At 35.6% G+C, this 24,744-nt stretch overlaps 1 protein-coding gene across 1 annotated transcript in view; it reads right to left on the reverse strand.

Annotated features, from left to right (window-relative positions):
• Il1rapl2 (interleukin 1 receptor accessory protein like 2) overlaps positions 1 to 24,744 on the reverse strand; it is a 1,196,146-nt gene that overhangs the window by 997,451 nt on the left and 173,951 nt on the right. The gene's annotated exons all lie outside the window — the stretch shown is intronic.

Consider the following 24,744-nt stretch of genomic DNA (forward strand, 5'->3'; position numbering starts at 1 on the left):
ATGCACATTTTTTTGAAGCCTAACTCATCACCCTGGGTATTTCAAAGCTTAGTTTGCATGGTTCTTTACAAATGTAGATTTCTTCCTTAGTGTGTATTTTTTGTCCTATTAAATTTTCCATGTAATGAAACACCCTTTGAGTCTATACCTTCTTGCTTTATCTCTTCTATAAAGGCTCATACTGACTCTAACTGTAAATGAAAGTATTCCTTAACTATCTCCTATATGCATAGGATTATTCCAGAGCAACACTATTTAAAAGTCAAAGTCATCTCAAGCAAAAAAACAGTGGGCATGGGGAAGAGATGAACAGGAGGAGACCCATGTCTATGTGTGCATAAGCTTTAGAAAGCCTCTCAAGGCCTAATGCAGTCTCAACTCAAGAACAAGGAAAGGTATTTCAAAAAGAGTAGGCAAAAATATATACAACAAGACCTTTATGTCCAAAATCATTGGGCAATGTGTTGAGGAGAGAACATGAACCAAAAGAAAATGAATTATATGAGTACACTTGGCCTCACCACAAAAGTCCACTCCATACTCTTTAATGTTCTTTTTGAATTTTCATTTATTTGTGATTATGGAGATGGGATCAATTTGTGTATGCTAAGCAAGTTGTTTACCACTGGGCCCCATTCTCAATATTTCCCTGCAGTCTTTACAGACAGTACCTGACAGTCTAGTAAATTATTATTCAATTTCAGACCTCACCTACATTATCACCTCCATAGACTCCTTTCATGACTATGTATGTAAGCCTTACTGAGTGAATGCAGACCCTTTGTCATCTAATTTACTTTCCCTTACACTGCAGAGCAGTCTGTTTATTTCACACAACCTATTGGTTGTTTTGTTGAATAGTGGTTGTCTGCTCCATGTAACTGTGTCTTCCATGAAAGAGAGGCTTACATGTTCTTGAGAAAATCATTGAACTCCCAGAAACAAATATATACCCTTCTAGTTAGGGGATATATACAAAGTAATTGTCAAGGGAAAGAAAGAGAAAGAGATAACAATAAAGAGAAGAAAGGAAGGAGGAAGCAATGAAACTGATGATATTATAGGAATACAATAAAAAGAAGTTTGCTATGAGTTGATGTTAAAAGTAAGTGTCTATTGAGAATATGACATTGGAAGAGAAAATAATATCAAGGTATGTAGGTATGTTGAAGAATGGAGGATAATGCAGGGTTGACATTCCAGAAAAAAAGGGAGGCAATGCATGAGCAATGGAAGAGAGGTGTACATTACTCTGATTAGATATTTGTTTGTTCTGAAGACCAGCTAAAAAATATGCCCAAAGGGATAAATTAAGGCCAGATAGCATGCCTTTTACAGGCCTAAATAAGGAGTTATGGCTAATGACCTATAGACAAATGTTTACTTTCAGCCTTAATGAGAGATGCCTCCCTTTGCAGTCAACTATGGTAAATGCAGAGACTCACAGCTGCTCAAGGTGCTGAGAATAAATAATAGTTAAGAGTTCTGCCCTGAACAAGATATTTATACCATGCCCTCTAATACTCAGTGTAAAAGGGGAGACAATCACTGTGGAAGAGGAGGCAGAAAGAACATATGAGCTGGAAGATAGGGAAAAGGGCTAAAAAATGCCATCTCTGGGGGAGATGCAGCCATAAAATCCTGAACTGACAGCAGCTGTTGCTACCTGCATTAGGCCTGCATTGGGCCTGCATAGAACTGGCACCGTCAACAGTCATTTACAGATGGGAGAGGAGGACCTTACCTTGATGAACCGATATATTCTGGGGAAAGAGGGCCCATTGTCCCCAGTTGCATATCTGCTGGTGAGCCAAACACATGGTCACACAGATAGCCTTGCTTAAACTCAGTCTCAAAACAACAAAAAGCTATGAATGTGGAAAAGAATTTGAAAGAATAAGGGGAGTTTTACAGCGGTGAGAGTAATTAGAATGCATTTTATACATATATGCATTTATGGGCTGATCTCCAAAATATATGAAGAACTCAAGAAACTAGAAATCAAAATAATGAACAATCCAATTTAAAAAAAATGGGCAATAGAGCTAAACAGAGAATTCTCAATTGAAGAATCTCAAATGGCCAAAAGACATTATGTTGGAGAGGATGTGGAGCAAGGGTAACTCTCCTCCACTGTTGGTTGGAGTGCAAACTTATACAGCCATTTTGGAAGTCAGTATGGCAGTTTCTCAGAAAATTGGGAATCAATCTTCCTCAAGACCCAGCTATACCACTCTTGGGCATATATCCAAGGAATGCTCAATCATACCACAAGGACACATGCTCAACTATGTTCATAGCAGCATTATCTGTAATAGCCAGAACTTGGAAACAACCTAGATCCTCCTTAACTGAAGAATGGATAAAGAAAATGTGGTACATATATACAATGGAGTACTACTAATCAGAGAAAAACAATGAAATCATGAAATTTGCAGGCAAATGGATGGAACTAGAAAATATCATCCAGAGTGAGGTTACCCAGACTCAGAAGGACAAATATGGTATATACTCACTCATAAGCGGATACTATATGTAAAGCAAAGGATAACCAGACTACAATCCACAATTCCAGAGAAGCTAGCTAATAAGGAAGACCCAAAGAGGGATGCATGGATTGCCCTGGGAAAGGGAAATAGATGAGATCTCCATGAGTAAAGTGGAGATGAGGGGAAGGCAATGGAAGGTAGGAGATAAGGGAAGAGAACATAAGGGAATGGTATGGTCGAACTAGAACAGGGATAGAGTGGCAAGGCACTGAAAGAGATACATGATGGAGGGAAGTTCCCAGGAATCCCCAAGGATGACCCCAGCTTGGACTACTAAAAATAATGGAGATGGTGCCTGAACTGAACTGGCTTACCCCAGTGACCAGATTGGTGAATACCCTCACTGTCATCACCCAGCTTTTCTCCAGTGATTGATGGAAGCAGATGCAGAGATCCACAGTCAAATATTAGGCAGAGCTCCAGGAGTCCAGTCGAAGAGAGAGAAGAGGGATTCTATGAGCTAGTGCACCATGATCATGATGGGGAAACCTGCAGAGACGACCAAACCAAACTAGTGGGAACTCATGAAAGTTGGATCAAAGGCTGTGGAACCTGCATGGGACTTGGCTATGCCCTCTGCATGGCAAGACAGTTGTATAGCCTGATCTGATTGGGGGGCCCCTTGGCGGTAGGATCAGAATCCATCCCTGGTGCAAGAGTGGGCTTTTTGGAGCCCACTACCTATGATGGGACACCTCCAGCAGCCTTGAGGCAGGGGGAGGGGCTTGGACTTGTCTCTATTGGATGTGCCTCCCCATTGAAGGTCTTGTCTTCTTGTGGAGAGGAGTGGGAGGTGAGTTGGGTGGGAGAGGCTAGGGGGACAGGAGGAGGGAAGAGGGGGATCTTTGATTGGTGTGTAAATGAATGGAAAAAATTCTTAATAAAAAAATTCAAGGAATAAAGTTAATCAATTACCAAATAGGAAAGAATGTCACAGATATGACATAAGAAAAATTTTGTTTTCTAATTTCCTCAATCTTTCCCCTTCAGTAGGCTTTGTCCTACCACGATTTGAAAGCCATATTTAATCTAGGTCCTCAAATTACCCCGTTTATGACCCTATGTGGTTCCTGAGAATAAATAAGACTGAGACAAGAAGTCATTGTTGATTACTGTTTAGCAGAATAAATAGGTATAGTGTTAAACAATTCCATTTCATTTTCAGGTTTTCCCTGAATAAAGATAGGAACATAGTCAATTTGAAAGAACAGCATTCAGAAGAAAAAAAAGCAAAGATTCTGATACATTCCTCACATCTACAACTTATAGGTATCTAGAAAATCACTTTTGAGTCTCTTTTTCAACCAGTGCCATCAAGATCAGTATTCTGGAGTATGTGTGTGTGTGTGTGTGTGTGTGTGTGTGTGTGTGTGTGTGTGTGTATGTGTGTGTGTGTGTAGTATACTACTCAAAGGAATATATTTGACCAAGGCAAATCTTGCACAATAGTATCTTCTCAACAGTTGGAAATTCAAACTTTAGTGAAAAATATTGATGACACCACTGGCCTCCAAGATGGATCCACGTTATATCTGCTATTTAGTGGAAAAGTATGGATTTTATGATATGACACAAAAATCAGGACCCTGGAATCAGAGTATGAATAAAATTTGTGGCCATCTATGCAAATTATTTCGGGGTCAGTTTCTTCATCTCTAAATGTGAGATATGACAACTTGAGTTGTTACAAGGATGTACATATGTCCAATAAAGCTACTAACATACAGTTATTTATTATTCTTTCCTTTGCCATCATAGAATATAAAGCATAGTTTGAGTTAGAAGTTGGCACATTATTCTTTTCCAATATTTGAGATGATTTATTTACAATTTGAAATGATTTATTCAATTAACATTTTTACATTAACTGAGCAGCTACTATGTACTAAACCTTATGCTAGGAACAAATTAAATATCTACTCTATGCCTAAAACTATTCTATTTGCCCTTGAGAATAAAAGTATCAGCAAAACTCTCTTTCTTAGTTTATACATTGCAAAGTGTTCTATCACATGTTGACTATAAAGGCAGCCAAGTGATTCTGCCCAGTTTCTTTTCTTTGTGTTTCTCGTGTCACTAAAGAGTTCTCTTGTTTGGAATTTCTATTTTTAAATATTTAGTTTAGTTTGAAAACATCAGAGTTATCATTAATAAACTAAAGCTCTGTTTGCAGTATTTTACACACCTCAAACAGCTGTGACTTTTGTTAAAAGCTTTATTCTTTCCATTAATATTTGTACCTGATTAAACTTCAATACAGGTGCACATGGCTTGGTAATCATACTTTTATATTTTGCATGCAGATTAGTGGCACAGGAATTTGCATAAATTTGCTATGCACTGATGCAAAAATGAATGCTCAAGCAACTTTTATTTTTATCTAATCAAATCACTGCTTAATGAAAAACGACTGACTGCTTGCAGAGGTGCACTGAGCCACACTCCGGGGACTCCAAGCATTTACAATTCAGTGGGAGTTCCCTGCCAGTGTTCGACTTCGGGACAACTAAAGTTCTAGTGAAAACTCTGCTCTGCAAAACCAAACTGATCTACGCAAATCATGGGGAGATAGCTACAGATAGGACCTTCTTTATTAAAATTCACTTTGCAAAATTAAATACTTAAAAGAGGTCAGAAGGGATCTGTAGAAACAGCATCAATAAAAAGCACATTTGTAGCCCACAGGGAGGCTTAACAACCATACTTGTCCCCAAATAGATTGTAAACCTTAGCAAAATGGTATCAGAATCAATAGGGCAGGGAAATTTAAATCCCATTTGTTGCCTTACGACCTTCTAGAAGAGGGACATGAGGGCATAGCCTATGCTTCTACATTAACTGTTTATTGTTGTCCATCCAAGTGTTAACTATAAACACCACTAAACATATACATAGGTATATATATATATATATATATATATATATATATATATATATATATATATATGTTTTTATTTCAAATTTAAAATTTTTATTGTTTTATTCTTTTGTATGCATAGGTGTTTTTCTTGGATGTACATTTGTGCACCTCATATAGCCGGGCCTTCAGAGGCTAGAAGGGGGTGTCAGATACTCTGGGACTGGAGTTACATACTATTGTAAGCTGCCATGTGGGTACTGGCAATTAACCCTAAGTTCTCAAGAAGAGCAACCTGTGCTTTTAGTCTCTGAGCCATCACTATAGCCCAGTATTATACTTAAAAAAAAAATTGATCCTATGTGGTCTCATTTCTTTATGTGTAGTTGATATCTATATAAAACCAAAATTTCAAATTACACTTCATTATTTATATTTCATCATTATAAATAAAAATTTTAAAATGCAAAGAAAGAATGAAAGATTTTTAAAAGAGAAAAAGAGATTTTTATATCACGTTTATGTTCCCAGTACATTCTAATTTACTGTATTAATAGTACACAGAGGGGTTAAATAAATATTTATCTGAATGAATAAATGTACTCTGAAGTTCCTGGCACAGTTATTAGTCCCTCCATATGTTTGTTTTTGTTTTGTTTTGTTTTTGTAAGTGAATAAGCTACTGAACAAATGAATAAACTGCTTCTACTGTGTCTCACATCTAATCCAAACAATAAGTAGAACGTTAGTTGAAAACACATGAAAAGCTTTTACTCAATGAAAATTCCATAGGAGAATTAGTCCTCTGTGCTTTTAAAAGGTCTCAAACCCTTCCCTGAGAAATTCGTAAAAATAAATAATTTGAGTATACACTGTTGCTTTCCAAAACTTTTTCAAAAGTAACCTCCAGAATATATTTTCATAAATTCTTAGATGCATTCAAAATTTACAGTTCCTCCTATATTTCCCTCTTGAAGGGCAGTTGTTTTCTCTCCACAACCCTCTCAGATTGCTTAAAATGTATTCAAGTCCATGGTTTTATCCACCCTTATTTACCAGTCTCCCTTTCTCCTTCATCCTGACCTCATGTCCATCAAGCCACCAATCCCATTGTGCACAGCAAAGACATTTCTTTCATTCAGAAGCCTGCATTCTGGTTCGTAGCATAGAGCACACTTCTATTGAGGAGTCTAGTGCTTGCCCTGTGGAGAGTTTAGCTTGTTAGCTGCTTACAGGCAGGCTTTAATGAAACCCAAACTCTTCACTGGCTTCCTACTTGGGGTTGGATTTCTTCATGCTGCTCTCTAGTCTAAGCCCTATATTTCTGTACTTGTCAGCCATCTTTCAAATATCTGTCCTAAATCTAAAAGCAGCAGCTGAGAAATGTGTGCCCTTGGTTCAGCACAACTTGTCTTACCACTGGAGGAAAAAAATGCACACTCAATTGAAAGGAACTCTGCAAAGTTATCCATATATTAAAAACTTTGCATCCTGTAGCCTCACATGATTTTTCCCCCACTAGTTTCAAGCCCAATGAAGCAAGAAGCAGGCTCTTTCTCTGCCTTTGGCTAAAGGAAAGCTCAAAGGCTATTAAGTTTCCAAAAGGCTTTGGGAAATACCAAATGACCACAGGGAACTCCCATGTGCTCCTAAAATTTTATGCCGTGTAACCAGAGAGCATTTGAAGTTTCTTTGAACTAATGATGATTTTTACATTTTAAAGTGGCAATTATTACAATATAAGCCAAAGTGTTTACTTACCCTCCATTACTCCACTGTGGCTTGCAATCAGAGGGGGGTAAACTCTGAGCTTGAAAAACACTCTTTAAAAAGCTCTCTAAGCCGATTGCAATTACCTTCATAGGAGAATAATAAAAATGAATAAAACAAAGATTTTGAAGCTAAAATCAGAAGTAGCAAAACAAAGTCTGGAGCAAACAAGTGGTCTCAAAACTGAGATGACAAGAGCAGTGAATAACTTTGAAGTATATATTGTAGATTTAGGAACATCAGGGGGAAAGTACCCCGGGCAAACACAACCCCTCAAAACCAGAGGAAATGCATGCATATCAGTGCATTTCAAGGTCAATTACTTCCTCTAATGAGCCTTGCTTGCTCCTGCTTAGCCCTTTGAGTTGGTCTCAGGCAGAATTCTAAGCAGAGAGTAATTTATTTTTCTATACTTCTACAAAAATTATCAACAGAATAATAGGCATTTCAGTTGGTTTATTCTAAGCAGATCAGCTCTATTTACAACAGACTGTAAAATTACCACTGGAATGTTTTAGAATGATGACCCGTTTTTGTAAATAAAAAAAAAATCACAAAAAAAACTTTTACTTCCACATTCCTTAGTTGTCATTGAAATCAAAAGTGAATCTTTTTGCCAGATTTTGTAGGACATCAAAAGAAAATTTGTCTTTCTTCTAGAATGGATCTTTCATGGGTAAAAAATCTTCTTTGGGGGTTAGCAATAGTCAAGAATCAACAGTTTGGGGTTAAAATGTTAGCTACAACTTCTGGCATAGTAAGCACTTTCTTTCAATACATGGCTTTAGAATATTTATAGTCAATCAAAATCTCAAAGCACTAAACTTTTCAACTTATTATGTTTAAAAACCAAATACTGCTTTCTTATTGTGCACTTGGCCTGACCCAAACATGATATAGTAAGTACCCTTTTCAGTTATTAAATAAACATTTACTGGGTACCTACTATAAGCTAGCCTAGCATTGCCAGAAAATTCCAAATAAATGAAAGACTAAGCTCCTTGCCCTTAGGGCATTGCAATTGGCCAAGGAGGCATAATTTAGTTGTATGTGTACAAGCATCCTAACCCTTTAGTGAAGTGAAAAGATTGTATTCGAGGCTTCATATTTTCTGTCTTTTAGACCACCAAAACCTCCCACAGTTATTTACTTCAGAATCTACCCCACACATAAGGTCAGCAAAAGCCCCAAGGAAATAACAGTAAGTACTTCCAAATGCTTATAAAGCAAGGAAAAAATGTTTTTGAAAATAAGGTTGACCCGTCTTTGCTCTCACTGAATAATGTGAACCTAAATCATCACTACCGAGATTATGTTTGCAATAAACAGATATTGAGATTATCAGGCTCAGAAGTTTTTGCTTTGGTTTTTAAACACACAATAATGTCATAAAACAACTTTGCTTCCTCCTCTACTCCAAATGTTGGTCTGTGCCTATAATTTAGTTTGGAGAACTTTGTTCAGTGAGAAGCAATGGGAGAGAAAACACTGGACAAAATGAGAAAATTACCTCTTACTATTTCTTACCCATCAACTCAGTGAGTCAAAATAGCTGTGATAAGTGCTATGAATTACAGGTTTTATCTCACTATTTATCTACCATATTATTTCATTATAGGAAAGTGATTTTCCCCTGCACTCTAATAACTGAATAATTTAGGTGCCATTTTGTAATGGTAAATAATTTTACTGACCAATGCTGAAGCAAAAAACAAAGCATTTCTTTACTTTGTTTCTTTGTTCCATAGTTGACTCTCATTTAACATTGTTGCCATCAACATGTAAAATGTGCATATTACATATAAAATGTATGTATAATTTTAAATGAATATAGAGATTAGAAATAAGAGGTCCATTTCATACCCAAGTATACTTTTTTATATTCAATGAAATAGTTGAGCTGTTAGCTAAAAGAGGTAGTTTTTTGAGAAAAAAAAATTAAGAGCCCATCCAAAGACAAATATTTATCACCTTGTGCAATAATGTTTTAGAAAATTTGAGTCTAAACTGAATTTTTGTAAATTGAATCATTTCTCCATTGATTTATATTAAAATATTAGAGATGATTTGCTTCTATTTCTGAACTTTGGTTAGCAATTTATATCCCTTTAGCCTATTTTTCTCACCCTTCCATTTTATTTTAACTACAAATTGATAAACATATTTGAATGACCCAGAGGGATTTCAGTTTATTACAAATGCTGTGTACATTTCCAAAAAGAAGAAGACTAACAATATGATTAATTACATCATAATGAAACCTATTGGTAAGAGCGGAACCTCACTGGCTTTCTTAGAGAAGATGCCCTGCTGAAAAGGTAGATGCAGGAAACATTTAAGTGTTCTTCCCATGCAGTAAAAGGGGAAAATCTACTTTGCTATCAAAGCCATTGATGTGATCTCTCCATGTAGGCCTTACTTCTAGAGAGTTATGCACAAGGGCATTTAACTGGACACTGCAGCTTTTATAACCTCAGAGTCACTACTGCAGATGTCTATATCAACACAGGGTTTGAAAGAGAAGCAGATGGCTAAAAAACTCTTACTGAGATTCTCTAATGATTTCCAAAGGTATAACAGCAAGTAGCTTTTATGTATAAATGATGTTCACCATATGGTAAAGCATGATTGAATATTTTATATAAAAATCAAATTATTACAGTAAGATTGAACAAAGCTGAGGCCAATTAAAAGTAAAGTTTCTTCAATAAATAATGGACTAAGTTTAGAACAAGCTATAAAAAGGAAAAAAATGGAGAAAGGAGATGTAGAAAGAATAAATGGTTTCTTATAATTTTAAAAGCTTTACTTTCTCAAATACAGATCACAATTCCATTAAGTCCTGGACCATTATTTTGAAAATACACTTAGGAAAAAGGAATCTAAAACATTGTAAGCAGATTAAATACAATATAAAATGAGTACTAATATAACAGACAGTAACTTGGTGTTCTAATAACTGAGGTTCCCAAATGCTGGAAATCAGTATTACATAATTCCAGCCAATACTCTGGCTGAAGTAAGTTTGGAGCATTGAAATCAGATTATCCAGATCCCATTCAGCAAATCAAACACATTGTCCAATCCAATGACGCCTTTTCCTGACAAATGAATCAAGTATTCAAAACACAGGTCCCCAATGACTACAGCCATAAAAGAGAATGTTTATGTCACTATTGTAGGCAGTAATAGATAAGCAACAGTTAATGTAAGTATTGACTGGTCTTATTGATCAAGAGAGGAGAAAAATATAGTTACAAGAAACAGACTGTTGACTCTATGCTTCCTGCTGATAGTTTCCAGTAAATTACAACTTTTATTCACTTCCTAGGACACCCCATCAAACACGTAGAATAGAACAGTAAGTACAATATTCCTTCCTGTAAACCATGCTGCACAATTAGTCATGCTAACAGACAGGTAGTTTGCACTTGTGGTGGTTTGAATAAGAATGGCTCCCATAGGCTCAAATATTTGTATGCTTAGTAAACAGGGAGTAGAATTTTTTGAAAGAATTAGAAGGATTAGTAGGTATGACTTTGCTGGAGGAAGTGTGTCACTAGGAGTAGGCTTTTGGGGTATATATAACAGGTAAGTATCAATCTGAGAAATTCCAACAGATAAATATTCAAAGATACAAAATGGGATCTCCTCCCCCACCTGCCTGCTGCCATCTGCACATCCATAAGTCTAGCTCTAGATGCAAGGCCTGAAAATCCTCTTTGTTTATAAGCCTCCTTTGCAGAGTAAGTTGCTCACGTCTTCCCTTTTCCATCCTTCACTCTAACTGTGGCCATCTCCAGACCCACAGCCCTAGCTCCAGATTGATGGCCTTCAAATCCATTTTGTTCATGAGCCACCTTTGACTGGTGAGAAGCTCCTTTCCTCTCAAACCCTCTTCTCTACAGGTTGACAGCTACAGACCCACAAGACTAGCTCTAGACCCATGTTTTCAGAGACATCTATCCAAGTCCAATCAAACAGCTTGTCCACTAGCTTTACCCAGCCTAGCTCTAGTCATGCAGCTCCTAGAATGGCTCAATCTAAGGAAAGACATATCTCACCAGACATACAACCAAAGCAGTCCACATGCCAAGATAAAATTGTATGAACAAAAACAACATGAATGAGCAAAACAGCATGCCTCTCACCAAACCTTCTAGTCCTATAGAAGTGTTCTCTAATGAAAAATACTTCAATAAACCTCATGACACAGAATTTAAAAGAACAATCATAAGCTTTATCAAAGAATTGAAGGAATTTTAAAAGAAAAACAAACATTTCATTGAATTTAAAGATGATAAAAATAAACGTCTGAGTGATGTCCAAGAAAATACAAATACACATCTTGACAAAACAAGGAAGATAATTTAACAGTTTGAAAACTGAATAAAATAAAGAGATGGAAACACTGAAGAGAGCACAGGCTAAATGAAGATGGAATTGAAAAGTTCAATATTGCAATTAGAAAACTCAGGGAAAAGCCTTACAGGTAGAAATCAAGCAGAAGACAGAACATCAGGACTCGAGAATAAAGGGGGTGGTGTAGACCAAACAAATAAATAATATGAAAAAAATAAAAGCACAAGAAATCAATGTAAAGGAAATGTGGAATACCATGAAAAGAAAAAAAAATCTTCGAATTATAAGGAATATATGAGGAAGAAGAATTCTGGGACAATGGCATAGACCAGATCTTTAAAGACTATAGAAGAACATTTCTCAAACTAAGTAAAGATACACCCACACAGGTACAAAAAGCACATAGGACAGAACCAGACAAGACCCAAAAACAAACTTTATAGAGCATATTATAGTTAAAAACTAAGTATACAGAACAGTGATTCTCAACCTTCCTAATTCTGTGACCCTGTAATACAGTTCCTTATGTCATGGTAAACCCTAAGGCCATAAAATCATTTCATTGCTACTTTATAACTGTAATTTTGCTACTTTTATGAATAATAATGTAAGTATATGATATGCAGGATATCTGATATGCAACCCCCAAAGGAGTCACAATCCATAGGTTGAGTGTGGTCATATTTTATCACAGTTGATAACCACTGATATAGAACAATAACAAAAAAGTGGAAAGTTTCAAAAGAAGAAACACAAGTCACATATAATTGAAAACACATCAGAATAATATCTGATTACTCAGTGGAAACTGAAAGCCAGAAGTTCCTGCAGCAATACAGTCCAAGTAATAAAGAACACAACTGCCAAACTAGACTACTATACCTAGAAAAACATCTTTCCTTTTTTTTCTTTTTTTATTATTAAGAAATTTTCTATTCATTTTATATACCAACCACAGATCCCCCTCTCCTCCCTCCTCCTGCCCTTTAGCCTTCCCCCCAACCCACTCCCCATTCCCACCTCCTCCAAGGCAAGGCCTACAATGAGGAGTCAGCAGAGCCTGGTACATTAAAGGCTAGGCTCACAACCAAAAATATCTTTCATAGGTGAAGAAGAAAGAAAAATTTTCCATGATACAAATAGTCAAAAAAATCTATATCCAACAAGAACAACAAAAGAAAATGCTAAACCAAATACAGGAAGCAATATTTCAAACTGAAAAGAGAAATAAACAAATCAAAAAAAGGCTCTAGAAAAAAATTAATGAAGCTATAATTGATTAAATACAAAGCACAACTAAGAAAGTAACCAGCAGAAAAAAAATTGACTGCAATCTGCATACACCTTCGGATGTTAACTGTAAATATTGATGGCCTTAACTCTCCAATCACAAGACAAAGGAAAACTGAATGAATTAATAAACAAAACCTATTGCTATGTTGTCTTCACAAAACCCATTTTAGTTTTAAAGATACATACAATCGTAAAATGAAAGGATGGAACACAGAATTCTAAATGGGATCAGGAAACAAGTAGGCTTCACCATACTAATATCTGTCAAAATAGACTTCAAATTAAAACTAAGCAGAAGAGAGAAAAAATGGTATCTCATTGTAACCAAGGGATCAATTAATCAAAAAGTATTGCAATAGAAAATATTTATGTAATGAACTTGGTACACCCAATTCCTTTAAAAGCATGTTAAAAAATTAAAGATGCAGATTAATACAAACCCAATAACAGTAAGTGACTTCAGTACCCCACTCCCTACAACACATTGGTCATCTGAACAAAAAATAAACAGAGAAACCTAAAGATTAAATGACATTTTACATCAAATGGACCTAAAGGATATCTACAGAATATATTCTACCCACCAACCCCACTCCCAAATATACATTATACTTAGCAGCACATGGAAGTTTCTCTAAAATAAGCTACATTCTGACTCACAAAACTGACCTTTACATCTACAGAAGAAACCAAAATAATTCCATATATCCTATCTGTCAATAAAACTTAAAATTAATAATAAAACTTAAAATCAACAGCAAACAAAACTGTAACTAAAATGTAATACACAGAGATTAAACAACTCATTATTGAAAGATGTCAAAGAAGAAATAAAGAAACCAAAATATGCTTGGAAGAAACCACAATAAAAATGAAAATACAACACAACAAAATCTCTGGGACACAGTAAAAGCAGTCCTAAGAGGAATTTTTGTAGCACAAAGTACCTACCTTAAAAATCAGAAAGACTACAATTAAATAACTTAATGATGCAACTCCAAATTTTGAAAAACTAGAAACAAGCTAATCCCAAACCCCAGAGATGGCAAGAAATTCGAAAAATCAAAGCAATAATTAACAAATTAAAAATGAAAACAATACAAAGAATCAGTGAATCTATGAACTTGTTCATTGAAAGGATGAACAAGATTGACATACCCTTGGCACAACTAGTCAGAGAAAAGAAAGAGGTGACTCAGAGAATCTGAATCATAAATAAACAACAGGGAAATACTTTAACAGAGAGTTAATAATTGAATAATATTATATGATAATACTTTAAAAATCTGTACTACAGTAAGTTTGAAAAACTGAAAGAAATGAATAAATTCTTGATTCACCTAAAATATGAAAGTAAAGCCAAGAAAAGATAAATAACCTAAACAGACTCATAACAAAGGAGGAGATTGAAATCATAATAAAATGCCTTCTGACCAAAATCATCCTCCTCCTCCTCCTCCTCCTCCTCCTCCTCCTCCTCCTCCTCCTCCTCCTCCTCCTCCTTTTCAGGCCCAGATGGGTTCATAGCAGAGTTCTACCAGACATTCAAAGAACTATAACTGATACTTCTCAAATTGTCTTAAAAATATAAATGGATAAGTCCCACATTTCTTCTATGAATCCAGTATTAATCTTATAATGAAACCAAGGAAAGATACAAGAAAACAAAACTATGTGCCAACAGCTCTGATAAACATAAATGCTAAAATATTAGCAAATTGAATACATGTACATATCAAGAAGATCATCTAACATGATCAAGTTGGCTTTATCCCAGAAATGTTGGGATGATTCAACATATAAAAGTAAATAAATAAACCATATAAATGAACTTTAGACAAAATCACACAACAATCTCAATAGATATAGGAAAGTCCTTTGACAAAATTCAACATACTTTCATAATAAGAATCCTAAGACTGGAATAATAAAATAATTAATAATAAATAATAAAATAAATTAAATAACAAATGATAAAATATAATAATAATAATCCTAGGACTGGAAGGAATGTATCTCAACATAATAAAGGCTAGATAAGACAAACACACTGTTGACATGATCCTAAATGGAGAAGCAATCCCATTGATATTAGGAATGAGATAGGGTTGCTCTTTCTTGTTTTTTTTTTTGTTTTTTTTTTGGGGGGTTTTTTTCGAGACAGGGTTTCTCTGTGTAGCTTTGCGCCTTTCCTGGAGCTCACTTGGTAGCCCAGGCTGGCCTCGAACTCACAAAGATCCGCCTGCCTCTGCCTCCCAAGTGCTGGGATTAAAGGCGTGCGCCACCACGCCCGGCAGGGTTGCTCTTTCTATTCAAACTTGTTTTCAATCTAATGCTGAAAGCACTATGTGGGACAATAAGGCAAGAAATGGCAAGGAAAGTGATACAGACAGGAAAAGAGGAAATACAATTGTCCCTATTTGCAAGTTATATTATATTATATTACCTATAAGAGATCTGAAATTGTCTACCAGGAACCTTCTAGAAACAACCAACAACTTCAGCAAAGTGGCAGGGTATAAAATGAACGTTAAAAAATTATTAACTTTTTGATACACCAACAACAAATACGTTGCAAAATAGATCGTGAACAAACTCCCATTCACAATAGCATGAAAGACAATAAAAAAATCTTGAAAAAAATAAACAAGTAGTGAAAGACCTCTGCAATGAAAACTTCAAATCTCTCAAGAAAGAGAATGAGAAGGACACTAGGAAATAAAAAGACATCATCCTATGTTCATGGAACAATAGAATTAATATTGTAATGACCATCCTATCCAAAGCAATTTAGACATTCAATGCAATCTCAATTAAAATACTCACAACATTCTTCATAGGAAAGGGAAAAAAAAAACATATCCTTAGCATATGCCTAAAACTCTCAGCATCCCATTCCACAGATACTTGTTCAGCAACGTTCATTGCTGCCTTATTCACAATAGTTAGGACATGGAAACAACTAAAATGCCATTCAACACATGAATGGATAATGAAAATGTGTATCATACACACTATGAAATAGTATTCAGCTGTAAAGAAGAATGGAATGATGAAATTTTGTAGGTCAGTAATAGAAAACTTTATATTTACTGACGTAGCCTAGACCCAGAAAGACATGTCACATGTTCTCTCTAATCTGTGGTTACTAGCTACAAATTTTCAAAGTAATTACACAGTAATTCAGAGTAATGCACAGAGTAAATGCAGAAACCAGGAAAGTACAAAGTAACCATGAGGGGCAGGTTTTGTGATGGGAATAGCAGGATGCAGACAATATAAAGGAAGAAACTGAAATCATTGCGGGGGCTCCAACTGGGGAGAAGGAAGAGAGGTTAATACAGAAGGAGGAGGGAATAGGGTCAGGTTAGTCAGTTAGTTCAAAATGACTGTTTAAACAATATAAACTTTTGAGATAGGTCTTTGTTGCATCTCAGAGGTTGAAGGCTTATAAGACCCTATTACTGAAGATACCACACATTTAGGACACAGGACTCTGATGATTTGAACTGCATCTAACCTGAAAGCCTCCTTCCTGAAGTATAGCTTCTGAGGTACCAAAAATTATTATACAAGTTGCCAAGGGAGGAAAGCAACTACTAGTCCCATCAAGCTGAGGCACCTATGAACATAACAATAACTAGCATGGCAAGATGTCCACAAAAGTCCTATAGAGTGGCACTCACATATTGGTAATAAACAACAGCTGTCTAAGAAAACCTAAGGTTGATTGAACTGGAGTGAAATCATGCCTAGAGCTAGAAACCTAACCAACTACTCAGGGCTAGAGAGGTCAGAGATCTTAGAAGAGAATCTATCTCCACTACTTTGCTAGAGCAGCATAATTTCTTAACTATATTTGAAATTTTATCTTTATATCCACAGAAAATTATAGCTGTCACCCCCAATCAAAGAAGCCTCTTTCTGAAGCAAATGGAGACCATCACAGAAAACCACAACTGGATACAGTTCAGAAATCAATGGACTGTAAAGAGCCCAGCCCCGGTGAGTACTTCTGCACCACAGCTCTTACATCTTTGGCTCAGAGAACATGCCAGAATAGAGGGCAATAAGATTACAAAAGCCACAATATCAAGAAGTTTGCTCTGAGACTGCCTTTTTTTTTTTTTTTAGAAATGACTGCCTAAATAAGACCTGAAGAAAGACAATATCAATAGACATTCAAATGCAGAAGGGAGAAATATCTCATGGGGACAAAAGAATTACAGGCAATGTATGACTGCTGAAGGAGGAAGAATTAGTCTCTCTCTCTCTCTCTCTCTCTCTGAGCCCCGATTGTTATCTAACACAAAATGGTCAGTCCTGAAACCATATATACAAAAACAACAAAAATGGACGCAGTAGGTTATATTTCTATATTTGTGTACACACACATAGCAATAACAATCAAATAAAAAGTGTCAATATGAGAGTGTTGGTGGGAACCTGGGAGGGGTTAGAGGGAGGTAATATGGGAGAAGCTGAAGGGAGGAAAGGGGAGAAGTGATACAGTTATCTTTTACTTAAAATACATTTAAAATTTTTAAGTGCAAAAATGATACAAGATGGAAAAATTAGGGATATATTATAATAAAATGATTATTAAATTTAATTATTACTGATCACATATTACAGACATTACAAAAAACATGTAAATTGTTAGAAGTAGGTCTGTAGCCTACACATTGGTCCATGGACCAGAAATCCACACAATTATATTTCTTCCTAGCTTTTTCCAGAAATAGGACCCAATACTTTATTCCACATAAAATTCCAATTCATTGGAGAGCTCTCAACACATAACGATTTGTCAGCATCTCTGAATAAGATGAGTAATTTTCAAAATATAAAATTCCCAGTGAGAAAAAAACTACCATGATACATGAGACACAACATACACTGAATTAAGCTAGTGGGTTCTAGGTAATGATAGTTTATGAAACTACTGAAAAATTTACAATGTAAAGAATCACTGGGTTAAAAATTAGGAAAACCTAGGTTGGCTTTTAAAAACAATTAACAACATCTTTTCCTCCAAGAAATACATGTGACAACAAAAGCATTGTAATAAACAGGAAAGCCAGGATTTCCCAGGGATTTTCAATGAATTATTATTTCTACACTTACCAACAGATAAGCCAACTGATAGTTCTCAAGACAACAAACTAAAAGGACATGTGCTTCACAGAGGTCTGGTGCTACATAAATAATTCAAGGTTAGGAGCTAATTTAATAATGACTCCTCAATGAAACCCACATATGTATAAAGATTCAAAACTAATATTCACATATGAGATAAGACAATATTTATATTTCTGGGACTTGGTTACATCACTCACTGTAGCATGAATTGTTAGAAAGTCTTAATAAAAACAAACCTGGAGCCAGGTATTGGGGTGAACACTGCTTTCAGAGAAACAGAACAAGCCACAGCTAACCTCACCTCACCAACTTCTCAGCTGATCCTGTTTCCTCAAGCTGAAAGCCTCTGAGTTCTCCTCCAAATGGATGTCAGCTGAACTACTGCTAAAAACTAAAAGCTTAAAAAGGCCCTCGTTCCTGGTCCTCACACCTTATATACCTTTCTGCTTCCTACCATCACTTCCTGCGATTAAAGGTGTATGTCACTATGCCTGGCAGTTTCCAGTGTGGCTTTGAACTCAGAGATTCGGATGGATCGCTGCCTCCAGAAAGCTAGGATTAAAGGTGTGTGTGTGCCACTATTTTCTGGCCTGTATGTCTATCTAGTGGCTGTTCTGTTCTCTGACCCCAGATAAGTTTATTAGGGTGCACAATATATTGGGGGACACAATATCACCACAAATCACAATGATATTTTCTAACTCCATTCATATATATGTGAATTTCATAATCTCATTTTTCTTAACAGCTGCATAATTTGTATCACATTTTCATTACCCATTCATCAGTTGATGGAAATCTAGGCTATTTCCAAATACTGGCTACTGTGAATAGAGCAGCAATGAATATGAATGAGCAAGTATCTCTATAGTAAGAAAAAGAATCCATTCAGTATATGCCCAAGAGTAGTTAGGATACATAGATCATGTGGTAGATCTATTTCAGGCTTTTTGAAGTATCTCCATACTTTTTGAAGTCAAGACCCTGTAGCTAGGCAAGTTATAGGCCCTAGGAGAGAGCCTACTATTATTATTTTTGCTCAGTGGACATAATGTTAATCCAAGTCCTAATTATTTATCTTTATAATCACAGATTAATGCATCTCTCAACCCTAATCATATAAGCTCCTATTTGTAGTAGAGGTGAATAACCACAGCTGGCCACAACGCAGAGAATAAGAGACTTTGATGTTCAGCCTTAAATGGAACATCAATACTATAACCCCTCTTCCCAAGAATTGAGGATCATTTTGGAAGGAGAGGGTGCAGAAGAGTCTAAGCCAGAAATGGTGGATGACTACAAGGTAATTGTTTTCCAGACAAAACAAGGTGTTTCCATGTATGAACTTGTAGAAATTGTGACAGCATGCAGAAGACCTACACAAGCTCAAGCCAAGAAAAATCTCAGGGTGGATGCAGGGAGGTAGACATGAAGCCCCGCTTCTAGCTGAGAAGCTACTGGCAATTAATAATTTGTAGGAAAAGGAGAGTCAGTTTTCTTTAAATTTGTGATTTCCTGGTAGGTCCACCATACTCCAGGGTAGTAGAGTTCACACCACAGAGGAATTTTGGTAGCATGAATTGGACATAATGTAAAGAGAGAGAGGGGGGAGGGAGGGAGAGAGAGAGAGAGAGAGAGAGAGAGAGAGAGAGAGAGAGAGAGAGAGAGAACAAAATTAGGTGATCAGGGAGGTAGGGGTAGATATCTGGGAAGAGTTGGAAGAGGACAGATAAAAATCAAAATATTTTATATGAAATTCTCAAAAAAAATGTATGACTGCTCCTTGCCAGTTCTCTTTCCCTGGTTATGCCACTGTACCATGTTATAGTTAATCTTAAGTGTGATGACTAAAGGGTTTCAAGTTAGCTTTATGTCAGTTTGAGGATAGGATGTCACTCTTAATGTTAAAGCCAGACTTCTGATCCCAAGTCCTAATTCCACTGCTTTATATTATGTCCACCTACTTTGCTGTATTGCTCCATTTCCAAATCTACCTACACATATTTTCTTGTTAGATCAGTTCTGCAGCAGCTATAGACCTGTAGGTAACTACACTTCTAAGTTTATCTATATTGTTCCAGCAAAATTAAAATTTAAAAATCATTTCCCATGAGATCTCAGAAAAGTTGAAATGACTATAAAATGACATCATCTAAAATGCACCCTTAGTGTGTTACTAATCAAACAGTTATTCACCAAACCTCTTTCAAAACCTGTATCTGTGAATCCTTTCTTTGGAAGCATTTTAAAGGAAAACCAAATGATTACTTGTGACATCTTCTTTTAATTATACAGTGACCAAATACTGAAGTAAATCTGGTCAGTGTACATGGAGTTTCTGTGTAGTTATGCCGGTTCCAGGCACTATAGAAACATCAGATAAAAATATGAATGAGTTTCAACAGTCAACTTGGAATGTAACTGAGATAAGTAATGAAATAAATACAAACTGAACTCTATTCTTTTACTAACAAAGGAAGTTAGAGGAACAGAAATCAGAAGCTGAAATCAGTGTGCAGAACTAACCAACGCTTTACAGTAAAGTTGGATTTGTGTCAAGACTTAAAGGATGAAAAACACTTTAACTGGTAGACAAAAATGGGAAAGTATTTGGAATGGAAGGGAGAGCAAGATGAACAATGATAGCGTTAGAAAAGCAAGAACAAGAGGAAAAGGCCAAATATCCAAGAACATGCAGATTCCACTTGGTGCCTGAGAATAATAAAACACTTCTCACCCTTACTTATGAGAGTTGATAGGCATCACACTGATGGAAGTCAAAATCACTAACATCTCTTCAATGTGTGCCCTACCAGATATTACCTGTATAGAAATATGTACTTTAACTGTCATCTACTCACTCCTTCTAACATGATTTTTGTCCTCAGATGGCTCAATTTTATATGCTGAAAGGAGTGCTAAGATGTATTCAGTCTTCATGCTAGAATAATACCGTAATAAGCTGTAATGATTCTTAGTTATTTAAAATAGAGTTTGCCTTCCTCTATTTTTCCCTGATTTATTAAAAGCAAATCAATTAAGTTGTGAATTGCACCAGACAAAACCCCTGTGCATGGATAGCTTCTTATTTCAACAATATCAAAATCAATAGTCATTGGGTCTACTACAAAGCAAAAGCTGTACATTCTCATTTATAATATATTGTACCTGCATAGACATATTACTTGCACAAATCTCTTCTTATTCTGTTGTTAGTATGCAAGGATCTTCTTTCTCTGTGGTTTCATCCCCCTGCTGAAAGAAGACTAAAAAAACTTGCCATGGACTTGAGCTGGTTGGAAAATGACATTGGCTCATAATCAAGTGCAGCTTTCTACTGCACTTCAACTACTACTTAGATCTTGGCTGTCTTATATTTATTCAAACCTTTATAAGATCTGTGGCATTGGCAAAGATCATACTTCTGCTTCTTCTCCATCTTTCCCCATCACTGATGATAACCATCTACTGACTTGGCACACTTTCAAAATCATGTTTTAATTCTGTATGTAAGGCCAATTTTGCACGACAACCATAATGACCAGCATGGTTATTATGCCATTCCTCAGGGAGTTTGAGGCTCTTGGCAAAAATTTGATCTAATTTTGAAGTTGCTTATTTGAGTAGAGGTTAAATTATTTAGCAAAGCTAACATTTTAATGCCCTAAGAAGTCACATTTGCTTTTAACACCATGAAATTCTCATAAGAATGGCAGCAACACCAGAAAATTCAGATAGGGGAAATGGGATGTATAACACCCTGCGGTTTCTTATCTCAAGTAACACTTGACTATTAACTTAGGATGAGAACTTCAGGAGAGTAGAGGGATTCTGTTGCTTTCCTTTGCTTCCAATCATTTAAAGCAGTGAAATGGAGCTTCGAGTAGACATTTAATCATAAACTAATAATAAATGTTTACAGAACCTACCGTGTGTTATAATGAGTATGAAGAGTCATAACATACAAGAACTACTTTGCTAATAGTCTTGTACGTAAGTAGGAGAGGAGTGGAAAATGAAAGAAAGCAATAAATAAAAATGGAAAACTATCATTACAGTAAATCTAGAGCCACTGTTGTTGAACTGGAGTTCCAAGGTGATTAGGCTGAACTGACATAGGCAGGTATAGATACATGGTCAACAGATATTTCAATTGGACTTTGAAGGGTTTCCTTTAGTATAAAAGAAAGGGTAAAGAATTTCACCTCCAGAAAACAGCCAGTATAATAGAGGAAATTAAAAAATTCAGTGTTCTTTTAGGGAAATGAGGAAGCAAGCCTAAATAGAGTATATAGTAAATATTATAAAATAGTGGTAAGTGTGCATGGACAATTTAGGTAGATCATTGTGTGGAGGGTCCTAAATGTCAGTAAGAAGGTTTTACTTATTGTAGGGAACAAAATATCACTGAAGATGTTGAGTATAAGAGCTTGGCACAATGGTAGCTCTGTCTGAGGAAGTTGGCATTATTACTGGTTATGCAAAATTTTGTTCTGAACAACAAATTGTCACCTACTGACTGCCAATTCTATTCTTTTGGCAGGCATAACTTCATGCATCATAAATTAGAAGATGCCAAAAAAAGTGACCAAGGACCATGCTAGTTGCAGGACATGCCATACATATTTTCCTAGAAGACAGAAGGGAAAGAATGAATCAGCCAAGGGTAATACCATACAATATGTTTTATAATAAATGGAAAAGACGGAGCAGTGTTTGGAGACAGAGAGTAAACTATTTAAATCCAATGGACCAATAGAGATGGTTGGCTATGGACCAGATTTTCACCTCAACACAATTTATATCACTCAATTGTCAGGCGAACGTGATAAGGACTACACTATGGAAACTCACGTATATCACTCAGTTGTTACTAAATTATTCCATTATTTCCAACTGTTATGACAATTAGCCCAGAAAAGATAACTGTCTAGCTTATCTCTGCATTGAAGATGAAAAGGGATGTTTAATTCATTGTAAATAAATACAACCAGTGCATAATGAACTTTGGAGAAACTGTAAAACTTAAATGATTTTGCTTTAGTCCCAGCACTTGGGAGGCAGAGGCAGTCAGATCTCTGTGTGTTTGAGGCCAGCTTGGGCTACAGAGTGAGTTCCAGGAAAGGTGCAAAGCTACACAGAGAAACTCTATCACAAAAAAAGAAAGAGAAAAGATAAAAAAGATTTTATTCCCCAACTTACTAAACATATTAAAACAGCTTTGAATTTTGATAATAAATGGAATATCTCGGTGAAACAGAGGCAATCATGTATTGTTTTATTTATCTTCTTGGCTCATAACTGAGTATTCTACTCTATGAAACCAAAATTATAAAAAAGCTTAAATACTTTGCTGCAATAATGTTTCCCCAAAGCATTAAAGAATAAAAGTGGTACAGTGTGCACCAAATTTATGTCTATAAAACATGACCATGCTAAATTTAGCAACTTATATACCATGATACAGTGGAATTTATCCCAGGAGTAAAATAAAAGGCTATTTAATATATGAAAACAATCATTCCAGTGTATCATGTAAGTATAATAAAAAATGAAAGCTACATAATAGTCTGAATGGTCTTAGAAAAATCATTATAAAAATTTCAATATATTTCATGATTACAAAAATAATTCATAAACTAGAAACACAGAAGTCCCTCAGTTGGAAAAAGGTTATTTTCAAAACCCCCACAATTAACACACTATTCAATTGTGAAAGAATAGATGCTTTTTTCCCCCACAGTTGAGAACAGAGCAAACATTTCAGCTTTTACTACTAGTATTCAATTATGTGCTGAAGGGTCTAGTTACAGAACTTAGTTGACAAAAAAGAACCACAAAATGATATTAGAAAGGAAAAAGTAAAACTCTTGTCATATTTCTATTTACAAATATGACAATTTACATTAAATATTAAATATTGAAGAATCTATTTAACTAATGAATGGGTTCATCAAGAGTACAATATATAGAATCAATATATAAAATTAATTATACTTCTATATATTATCAATGAAGTACCTACAGTTCAATTAAGTAAGCAATTACATTTACAATAACATCAAAATAAAACAAGAACAAATTTAATGAAAAATTCACACACAAAACTATCGAACACTTTTAAAATAATATAAAAATAAAAGATCAAAATAAATGGAAAAATATCCCATGTTCCTGGATTTATAAGACTTAAAATCAAGGTGACAACACTATTCAAACTTATTTCTAAAGTAAATCTGCATCAGAATCTGTGTTGGCTTCTCTGTAAAATTTTTTTCCTGACATTCTTGTGGAATTATGAGGGCAGATAAGAACTCTTGAAAAATGAATAGTGTAGGAGGATCCATAGTTCCTAATTTCAAAACTTACTGCAAAGCTGATAGTCAAGAACAGTATGATAACAGAGCAAGGAAATGTGGAAACCTAGTGCAGTGGAAGCTTTTTGGAATCTATGGGTATGATCCTAGTGAGGACTCCTAGTAATGGGGAATATGGAGTCTCAATTGACCATCTCTTGTAGCCAGGCAAGGTTTCAAGTGGAGGGAATGTGTTGCATTTGGTCAAGTTGCTGGCCAAGGGAGTCCTGTGGAGAACCACAAACAACCCAGGTTGATGCTAGAATGGAGGGCTGATCTCTGCAAATTGACAGTAGGACCTCACTGCTAAGGACTACATTCACACACCTCACTGAATGTGGAGTGGTAGATCTGGTACCTGTATGAAGTCTGCACCCCTATGTTCTAGTATCTTTGGTGTGAGAATATAGTCTGC

The sequence above is a fragment of the Peromyscus maniculatus genome, chromosome X (assembly GCF_049852395.1).
Source record: "Peromyscus maniculatus bairdii isolate BWxNUB_F1_BW_parent chromosome X, HU_Pman_BW_mat_3.1, whole genome shotgun sequence".
Classification (NCBI taxonomy): domain Eukaryota; kingdom Metazoa; phylum Chordata; class Mammalia; order Rodentia; family Cricetidae; genus Peromyscus; species Peromyscus maniculatus.